At 43.6% G+C, this 10,654-nt stretch overlaps 1 long non-coding RNA gene across 1 annotated transcript; it reads left to right on the top strand.

The window, feature by feature from the left end:
* Positions 1-1,094: 1,094 nt before the first annotated feature.
* On the top strand, positions 1,095-9,806 carry LOC108446129. Its single transcript, XR_001861242.1, has 3 exons — positions 1,095-1,426; positions 5,754-5,860; positions 7,178-9,806. It is a non-coding gene; the product is annotated as an uncharacterized LOC108446129 (long non-coding RNA).
* Positions 9,807-10,654: the final 848 nt, after the last annotated feature.

The following is a 10,654-nucleotide window of genomic DNA, read 5'->3' as shown; positions in this document are numbered from 1 at the left end:
ATGCAGATCACAGCAGCCTATTAGGGATGTGCTATCTGCAGTTTATATATGGTTACTCACTGCAAATACCGCATGTACTGAGAAGAGAATGAGGTGGTGAGGTTAGTCATGGGTGGAGTGGAGCAAGTTGTCCTCATTAGTTATCTTGTGGTAAAAAACACAGTCACCTTATCTCTTCTAGGAATTTACTAGGGGCTTGCTAATGCTTGGTAACCAGCTTGTTTTTGTGTTCTCTTTCAATCCTCTCTCACCAACTTCTCCTGCACTAGAGGCTTTGTTTCTGAGATTTACCTGGCTTCCACAAGCATACTTTCTCCACATTAGGGCATTGCTGGGACTTGCTGCTTCAGAGCTCCTATGGCTGGTAATAGACACAAGGAATAAGTGACTTTCCCAGGGTGACAGAGGAAACTGAGCTGGAAATTGAACCCAGGCATTCTGAGCTAAGTTACTTACTTAGAAGTGTTATGTTTTGGGGTTTTTTTCAGCCTTTCTACATCATTCCCTGAGACTGTTTTCCCCAGGCCAAGCAGTTAGTTAATATACTACCCCTTTCTTTGGAGATTTAACACCAAAGTTTACATAGTTCCCTAGCAAACTGGCTTACCTTTTCTCCTTTTTTTTTTTTTGTGTTAAAAAGAGCACTTAATCTTTCATGGTGTGAGGACACAACTACTGACCAGTGTCTCTCCAGTAATTTCTTAGATTTACTTTGAACAAACCTGAGCAATGATTGTGGCCTGACTTTCTTTCTAAGAGGCTTACAGACTCCTCATGGATGGAGAGAAAAATAAGGGCTGCACTTGTTTTGCTCTCTGGCAGATACATGAGAGAGAGAGCTTCCTTAACAATATTTACCAGACTTTCACTCCTATTTCTATGTTCAACTCCTATCCTGAAAATGTTTTGCATCAAGAATTATATGTCTGTGAGAAAGCACATGGAGAATTTATTATATGTACATGGGCTTTTTTTTATTGTTCAAAGCTTCCTCTATAGAAGAGGGCCATTAACCTTGACTGCCCCTCCTTTTATAAATATCAGCCTGTTCACCAAAATTGCATTGCTTCCTGGAAGCTTGGTGAAGTGTTGAATCCTAAAATGGGTTAGCATGACAAAAACGTGGCAAGAAGCAGAAACTTGAAGGATTTTAGGCATGTCTGATTGTCATTTGTAATGCCATAGTGATTGCTTTTGCCATGGCCAGGCTGGCAACACCTTGGAAGATGCTGAGGCGACTTCTGGCAGAGGAGTGTCTGTTGAGGATCAGCCCATCTGTTTGGTTCAGTTTCAATAGGTCAGCAGAACAGATAATTTGATTTTTTTCTTTTCCTTTAGCCAGAACTGACTGAGTCTCCTACAGGCGTTTCAGCTTGAATGTGTTATGGGTTGTGCTGTTGGAAAACGTGGTGTGTGGCAGTTTTGGGTGAGTCTCACACTTTCCTTCAGGTGGTGGAGCCTTATGGGTTTAAAACTTCTTAAATCAAAGCTGCTAGTAATGTTTCCCGACTTCCCTTACATCCAAATCACAGGGGTGCTTTTCTGTGTTGCTGATTTTAAGAAAAACCCTCAAAAAGTAATTTAAAGTGTTGTGCATGTAAAATACCATCTGATCATTTTGCATTGGCATGAATGGTTGCAAAAAGGTGGAGAGCTGTGCACTATTGGTCCATTTGGAGTGTTTTGCTTTTTTTGTGTAGCCTTTTATTAACATTTGTCTGGAGCTTTGTATCTGCTTGGTAATGACAGATAATTTGTATAATGAGGAGTCTACTGGACATCAGAGTGACAGATCAGGGTGGGTTCTGCTGAAAAAATGAAGTGGGCAACTCCCAGGAGAGTGGCCAGAGGAGATGGCTGCCTAGGGGTGTTTCAGGGAGTACATGTAATGAGCTGATGAGTATGGCTCCAGTGTGTCTTTTCAGGGATATAGAAATGATGATGAATAAGTGCTGAAAAGCAAAGCCCATGCACGCTTCTTTAAAAATAGAGTACACAATTTATTGTCTTGGTTCATCGTAACTTTGTTTTGAGTCATCTCAAAACAATGCTGTATCTCTGAGTGACATTTTATCCCTAGAAGAGGCCAAGTGATGTTCTATTAAACAACACTCAGAAATTTAAGACGTGTTTAGATTTGAAATCAGATCTCACCCACACATGGCAGATTGCTTTCTGTTTAATGTTTCATTGTGATTTTTGTCATTTGTGGGTACAAGAAGAGGCTGTAGATTTCTAGATATTTCTTGTGAAGATTTTGTACATCCTGTGACAGTTTATTATAGCTGGCCTATCTGTATTTTCTGAGCAAATCAGAAGGGGCTGGAAAAATCATAAAACACCGAAACAGTTGCTAGGGTAGGAGATGGAAATCTATAGCCTCTGAAAATGGAAAATGAAAAATTTCTGAGAGTGGAAAGCATTTGTCAGTCAAAATGGAGGACATCATTCAGCTTCACACTGAGTTGACAAAAACTGCTTACTTGAGACACCTACTGGATCTTGTTTCTCCCCCCTGCTCCTAATTACTTCTGTTTTAATTAACTGGCTGACTGAAATGGAATGGAGCTCCTTTAGCTTTACATGGAAGAAGCTGAGGGCTGTCCTGTGTTAACATGGAACACAGTCTTTTATTGCAATGCAAATCTTAGCAGAGGTGTGAAATGATGTGGATTTACCACAGATATTAATTTATCAGGAAAATTTGCTTCTGTGATTTTTTTTTTTTAAAGCTCAACACTGGATGCAATTTCTTTTGCCTGATTTGTCCAAACACCTTTGGCTCAAGTTTCCAGCCATTATTTTTCTAGAGAGTTGATGTGGAGGAGAGGAATCATGTGGTTTTTGCATTGCACAGACCATTGTGCTGCAGCTTCTGAGCATGATGTGGGATGGTTTTTGTCTGAGGTACGCTCTTACACTCAGCCATATCCACTCCATGATTATGTCCCTTAGGTACCCCTTAGTGTCCTGGTGGTAGCAATGATATGTTCAGAATTAGTATTCTTCACAGAAAAGTGATCTGAAAACTTGCTTGTTCCCTGTAAGGTAGGAGGATAGCCCATAGATTTGACATGCTCAGGAGCATGTTCAGGTCCTTCCACTGTCTTGGTTATAATTTTGGCCCTCCCTGTTAGATGCCTCTGCTCCCAGAGGTGGAGGCAGAAGCTCAGCCATCACTGTGCTGTAGCCCTTTAACCCCTAGTACCAAAATAGCTCCTGCAGAACAAATATTTTCCTGCTCTTCTTTATAATCCATTGCATAGTCCATGGTATCTGTGTTCCACTGCCAAAGTCACTCAAGTCTATAAAAAATTCTGGGAAATGGCACCCTCTGCTACTCTAAGCATCTCCTAGGAGGTCTTAACCAGTAAATAGGGCTTTTTTGTAGACGGCTCAATGCAGTGTTGTACTGTGTGTGGCAGTCACTGAACCGCCTCCAAAACATTTACCAAATTTTCCTCTGTGCAGGGCTGTCTCTTGACAGGAGTGTTCACCTTGGCCTCATGTTTTCTGGTCTCGCTCTGTGTCTGACGGGCCTGAAGAGCAGCAGACTGAAGTGGCTGTTCAATAAGTGCTAGGCACTTGTCAGCTTTTGCTGTGCTGTATCTCATTAAGCACTACATGTCCACCCCCATCCCCACGCCTTTTCTTCTCCCTAAAACAAATGGGGCACCGCACAGTGTTCATACAGCTGGGCAATTATGTTCTCAAAAGCCTTCTGGCATCCCTCTCACCCTAGTGTTTGGTCAGCAGCAGTGGGAACTCAAGTGTCCTGCAGACCTGGCCTCTGTCACAGTGGAAACCCATGTGGTGCCTCCTCCTTCTGCTGGCCCACGCTGCTGCACAAGCACACACCTACCATGGGCCTGCAGCTGGGTCGTGCGGTGCTTCTCCCTAATCCATTTCCAGAGTGGGTGAAACCCGGTTTCCTACAGCTCTGTGTTTAGTGGTTTGTTGTGCTGGGGCTGGGACAGAGCAGGTGCCAGCCAAGGTGGCTCCTGTGCCAGAGAGAAGCTGGTCAAGGCTTTAGAGAGTAAGTCTTATGAGGAGCGGCTGAGGGAGCTGGGGTTGTTTAGCCTGGGGAAAAGGGAGCTTGGGGGAGGCCTTATCAGACTCTACAATCACCTGAAAGGAGGTTGTAGCCAGGCGGGGGTCAATCTCTTCTGGGCAACTAGTGGCAGGATGAGAGGACACAGCCTCAAGCTGCACCAGGAGAGGTTTGGTTTGGACACCAGGAAGAATTTCTTCATGGAAAGGGTTGTCAAGCATTGGAATGTGCTGCCTAGGGAGGTGGTGGAGTTACCATCCTTGAAGGTGTTAAAGAAAACCTGGATGTGGCCACCACCTGGGTTTCGGGGGGGCGGGGGGGGTTGAGATGTGGCAACCTCATGGGTTGGCTCCCCTTTGTGCTGCAGAAAGTGCCAGCATCCTACTTCATGGCTACCTGTGTGTCAGGTGGATGGAGAGGGATGGAGCTTCTGGTGACCAGCTGGATACAGATACTGGCCTTGGGCAAACCCAAACCTTGCTCCACCACTTCAAAAAGTGCCCAGAAGCTGTTAGGTAGGCAAGCCTTTGAACTTTCCTTGCTGCCCAGCCCTCGGTGTGCTTGTTTGACCATGTCACTTTGCATATATATGAGGTGGTGTTTAGCCCTGAAAGTGTTTCCATAGCAAAGTACCTGCTGTTGGATCGATAAGATGGCACTGAAAAGTCATCAGGGAGTCAGTCACTGTGTCCCTATGTGCTGCTGGGAAGAGGCAGGGATGCAGAAGAGGCCAGGCTTAGAGGGAGAGGTTGTTGCTCCAGACAGCTTGGGTTTTGCTTGCCTGTGTGTTCAACAATCTGTCCTTCATTCAGACAAATGCCTGAATCTGTGTGTGGTTTCAAGCATTTATTTCCATAGTCATTGTGCTGTTATTTATTGATCATTATTCATACTTTTCCTTTCAGAATGCCTCAGTCAGAGAGGCAGAAATAATGCTGACATTACTAAACAATTTTAATGATTTGTAAACATTTGAACAAAAGTGTTTTCAAATAACTCTAAGGCTCCAAGCTGTTTCGACATTCCTGTGGCAGAAAAAACTGAATGACTGACACATTCTTGGAAATCAGGACTGTCCCACAAATGAACTACAGACAGCAAAATATTTGCAAATACTTCCTTTCAGTCTTTCCAATAATTAATTTCAAAAGTGTCTAGTGCATTGCTTTATAAAACTGAACTGAACTCCATTAGAACTTTCAAAGGATTTTCTTAAGGATGCCATTGGTTTGGAAGCCTGTCAAGATAATTTAGCAAAAGAACCAGAATGTCTACTTCATGTGGCTTGGTCACTCAGCTTGGGTCTCCAGGGCTCAGGCAATGGGGCCTTACCACCACACCTGCTGTAGTTTAACCATATCAGTAAAGCTACAGTACTCAGCCAGCAGTTACCTACACCACAGGCTCTGCAACACCGCATGAATTTTGCTGCTGGATGCAGGGAAATAGTTCAGCAAAATGCTTTCAGAAAAGAAATGGAGCTTTGCCTCTTCATTTCCTTGTTTCCAGAAAATATCCACAGGGCTATTCTCATTTCTCTTGTTAGGAGACAGAAATGTTAAGTTTTTGATAAAAAAATACCTCTTCTTGTACCCCAGGTTCATTCATCCTTTTGAGTATGTTGCTGAGGGAGACAACTCACATGCTTTAATTCAAAGCTTTTGCTGAATGACCACGGCTGCACACTATGTTATGTTAACAGGCTTTTCCCTGATACGGATGCCACTGGAAGTCCTGCCTACCACCATTTCCAGCTACCAAAGCATCACCAGGGCTCAGAGTGCTGTCACCAGTTGTGGTCCACAAGTGGTGGGTATGAAATGTGTAAATTTTATGTATCAAGACTTGCAAGTTATTTCACAGCACCATCTGATTGCAAATCTTTCTTGCCTTTTCCCTCTGAAGGGTGGTTGTTCTGGTTGTTGGGATGTATATCAAAGACCACCTTGTCCAGCAGTCCCTGTCTTAATTAATGGAACTAGGACTGATGTGGGGTGAAACAGAACAGGATTGAACAAGGATAGTAGCTTTCTCTAAATACATTTGTTTTTCTGATAAACTAGAAAAGGTTGAGGGAGCTGGGATCACTAGCATTGCCTATTGAACGTGATTCCTTTGATGTACACAGAGTAGCACTAACCTAGCCAAGGATCAGACAAAGGGTCTTTCCCCAGTGGAACAACAACCCCATTAATTAACACCGCTGATGCCAAGGTTGTGGGCTCATCTAACCTCCTGTGAGATACCCAGCTCTATGAATAGTCTCATTGTGGTTCTTTTCCCCCACCCCACTACCTTTTAACAGAGGATAATGACATAGGTTAGATACTTTGGTACGAGATTGCCAGTATGCACCATTAAGATTGTATAGTGGTTGATTTGGTTTCTCTAGAGTTGAATAATTCACATCTATTTTATTTTCTTCATATGAAAGCTCAAGTGGATATTGGCTGGAGCACACCAAAAAAAATATTTGGGTATTACTTAAGAAAATGAATGACATTGCAAAACTCCAGCAATTTTAGCTGGAATTAAATATTTTCATTGTTCACACTTCTGTCCCCTTTTAAAAAAACTCTGGGTTTTTTGTATTGTGGAGAACTGGTGAACAAACTCCTTAGCGTAAAACCACAAATGTTTTCCATAAGGAGGAATAAAATCAGATGGTTTTAGGGAAAGCAGCTGAAAAAGCCTCTCAGACCAACTTTTTCCTTTCTTCTTATGAGAATCCAGGCCATAAGCCAAAAGTACTGTTTGTTCTCAGGCTAAATATAAGACCCAAGAGGGCAGCTGCTTTTGGACCTTATGACCACACTCTACTTCTGGGTAGCCTGGAGCGTTTCTGCATGGGGCTGAGGGCAGGAGATGCGCTGCTCTGGGCTCTGCAGTGCCTCCATCACGGCAGAAGGAGCAGGCATGCTGGAAAGGCTGAGCCATGCCCTGCACTTTCCTTGTTCATCTCAGAGAGAGAAAGGCTTCTCAATGTGTTAAGTAAACAAGGTGCTGTGGGCTAAATCCCACTGGCTTGCAAAGAAAAAGGAAACAAGAGGGAAGTGAGGGTCTATTATAAACGTATGTTTATTTAATTTATCCCTACATGTGTTAGCTTCTTCTTTTTTGTCCTAGGGAAACACATGGGAAGGGGTGAGAGAATCAGCATGAGGTCCTGCCCACCTGATATCCTGGCTGGAGCACTTGCTGCTGCCCCTTGCACTTCCTTGGCATCCACCTGGGGAGCTGAGAGAAGAGGATTGATTCAGCTGCAGCCACGTCTCTTTTGAGGGGGAAAACCAGGCTGGGAAATGGGGAGTGAAAGGAGAGTGGGGCTGGCAGAGGGGGCTGTGCCTCCAAAACCAAGGAGCTCGCAGCACCACTCCCAGCAGCTAATTGGGGCATCGCCTGCAGTGCCCAACCGTGCCAGCTTTGAAGTTGTTTTTTGTCCCTGCTCTGCAATTAGTGCTCAGCATTGACGCTGCTTTGGGTCCTGCTCTCCTCTCACAACAGCTGCTATTGTGAAGGGACAAGCTGTAGAAAGAGGCTTAGGTTTGTTGATCAGTGAGAGGGTGCCCTAACAACCACTGTGTCTTTTTTTTCCAACTCAGTGACAGTGATAAACTTGATTACCAGGTGAGGGTTTTTTTTTCTGAATAGAGACAGGGAAGTATTGGTACATTTATACTTTGGCATTCTTCAGTGAATTGTTTGTATAGCTTTCATTACCCATGGTCCAGCAGGATTAACTAATTAAATGGTTACAGTGAGAAGAATGTCATATCTTCCTTTGCAGGAAACATGAAAAGAAGCTGGCTTCTGAAACTGGTGACATTAATGATGTCTCCTTATAAATATGTTTTTGGGAACAGGGAGAAAGGGAAAAATCACAGAGGGAGAAGAACCATTTGAGTTAAGTGACACTACTGGCTCCAACCCTACTGGCTAGAAATTGGTCACAAGGGACTTCAGGCTTGAAATTAGTAAAACCATTCGAAGATGAAAGTTCTGGATCAGTCTCTCAATTTTAAAATGGAATGTACCAAGTTATTGAAAAGATTGTGCAGCAGAGGAAGAAAATTCTTAATAATAAACAAGACATGCCCTCAGATAACCCTGAACTAGCATGTCCAAAGGGATTGGAAAGGCAATTATGTCACCATTCACATTTCCCTTATTATTAGACCCATGCTCTAGTGCAAAAGGGATGTAGGAGCCACAGAGGAAGCCCTTTCTTCTCCCCACAACAGATAGATAGTGCAGGATGTATGGTGAAGTAAGAAGCTGTTCAGTGCTCTGGTGGAGGGATGGTGCACCCCGTTTGTGTCCTTAGGTTTAATCTCTGGATTTAGAGCTGAACAGGAATTTTCCTACAAACCAGGTGAGCAGTGCTTCCCTCCTGCCCTCAGCTTTGGGGAAGGCATGGTCCAGTTCTAAGGTCAATGTGGAAGCTCCCTGTGGTAGCCTCCTTCTACCATCAGCAGAGAGAAACATGCATTTTGGGGGGGTAACTCATCTAAATATATTACATATTTACTTTGGGCTGAGACAAAGTCTGCTCCAAAGATGCATATCCCTTCTTGTTGCCCACACTGGGAATTGAGATGGGTAGTTACATGTCAGAGGAATCCTTTTGTCCTGAGAACAGGGTATGGCAAAGAGAAAAAAGGAGTTTTTTCTCAGAACAGCTGCTCTGATGAGTTCCCAGGGAAACAAGCATTTGTTTAAGATGGAAGGAATTAAGTTCTTCAAATCATCAGTTTCCTTGGCCATTCAAAACTTTCATCAGCTCTCACCTCATCAGTCCCTCTCTTTGATGGATGTCAGGGAGAGCTTTACCACCAAGCTTTGTGGAAGGAGAACTGAGCTAACATGAAAGTAGTTTGTTGTGTGTGTGTGCCTGCATGTGGTTAGCAGTGCAAAACAAGGCTACAAGGCCTGCAGCTTTTCTGAGATATGCTCATTTACATCAAGATGTGCTACCCAATTACTACAGGGTCCTTTCATGGCACTTTCCTTTTTTGATTGTGGTGGATCTTACACATGTGAACGTTTATGTGTGTGTACGTGATGTGCATGTGTAAGCCTTTACTGTGGTATGGGAAGAGGAAATGTATTGTTTGCCCATTTAAAGAGGAGAGTGTTGGGGGTTTTCTTTCTCATAGGAAATAATCATGCTTTGTAAGCACATTTCTTGTAAGTAGGTATGGTTGAAATGTTTATATTTCACTTTCAAGAAGTAAACTACTCTGAATATAATACCAGTTATACAACACTTGCATGACTGCATTATCATTTGAACTGATGTGGAAACTATTTTAAAAATCATCTTTGCTTTCTGGTGCAATAACTTTCTTTCTGACATACCTGAGAGATAGAAGAGTCTGTTCTCACATTGGTGAGGTTGAAAGTAACTGAAGTGGAAACAAGGATATTATTTATATCTCAATTACAGTACTGAGACAGAATTATGAATTAAAGCATTCTGGAAGCCTCCAGGAGTATTTCATTGCCTCTTTGTTTTAGTCCCCTTTCTCTTCTGGAATAGCAGTAAGCTGTATTGTGAGGAAGCTGGCAGGAATTGGCCTCAGTCAACCATTAGTTTAGATGTGAATTTGTGAATCAGAGGCACAGACTGGCATTTTGCTCACTTCTGTTTGGAGACAAGGCAGTGAATGTAGGATAATCTTCTGAGTGACACTGTATGGGCCCATATGGTCAAGTGTGGGTGACTGTGCTTCTGCCCAGCGGTAGATGTGTCATCTACCAGAAGGCATTTCCTTATTTGAGTATGTTCTGTTCTGTGCAGTACAGCCTGCTGAGGTAGGAAGGAATAACTTGCCTTTATAATCTATCTATATCTGTGAATGAACTCTATCCTGAAGCTGTTGAGGTGGAAGTCATTTCCCCAGAGAAGTGACTCTCTAGACTTTGCTAGCTGACAGCTCCATCCACTGTGTCTGTATGCATCCCTACTGGATCATGGGGGCTCAGCCTGGTGAAGGGTGGGTGGAGGGGGAGAAAAGCAGTTTTCACCCCAGATCAACTGGTACATTAAAACAAAAGATCAGCCTTGATTTATAGCCACAGTCACCACTGGTTACAACCCTTGTTGTTAGCAGAAGAGTTACATTCAGCCCCTACAATTTGACATTAGAAGCAGATTTATTTCTTCACCTGATTTTTGTGTGGAAGTAAGGTGGAAAACCACACATATCTCCTAGAAACAGCCCTTTGGTTGAGCATGGCTGAGCCATCTCACCTGGAGCACACATCAGCAATTCTTAAACTGTGTGGCTTTTCACCTGTCAGGAAGATGTGGTCTCTCCTGCGGCAGCTTTACTTTCAGCCACCCTGGGCAGCAGTGGCAGTGTCACCCCTCTCCCAGGCATGCTGCCTAGGGTATTTTCCACACAAAAATCCATGTGACTGAGGGAGGTCTGAGCTCCTGTTCAGCTCTTTGTCAAAAAGGAGGGAACCTAAGCTTAAAACAGAGTGTCTGGACAGTTATGCAGCTTGAAGAAACAAATCCTGAACACCTGCTGAGGTGGGATGTTGCTGCTATTCTGAAGCATGACTCTGTCTGGTGCCCCTCTACACCCATGTTGAGGT

The sequence above is a fragment of the Corvus brachyrhynchos genome, unplaced genomic scaffold, assembly GCF_000691975.1.
Source record: "Corvus brachyrhynchos isolate BGI_N302 unplaced genomic scaffold, ASM69197v1 scaffold3, whole genome shotgun sequence".
Classification (NCBI taxonomy): domain Eukaryota; kingdom Metazoa; phylum Chordata; class Aves; order Passeriformes; family Corvidae; genus Corvus; species Corvus brachyrhynchos.
The sequence above is the reverse complement of the archived record's forward strand: the minus strand, read 5'-3'. Positions and strand labels throughout refer to the sequence as shown.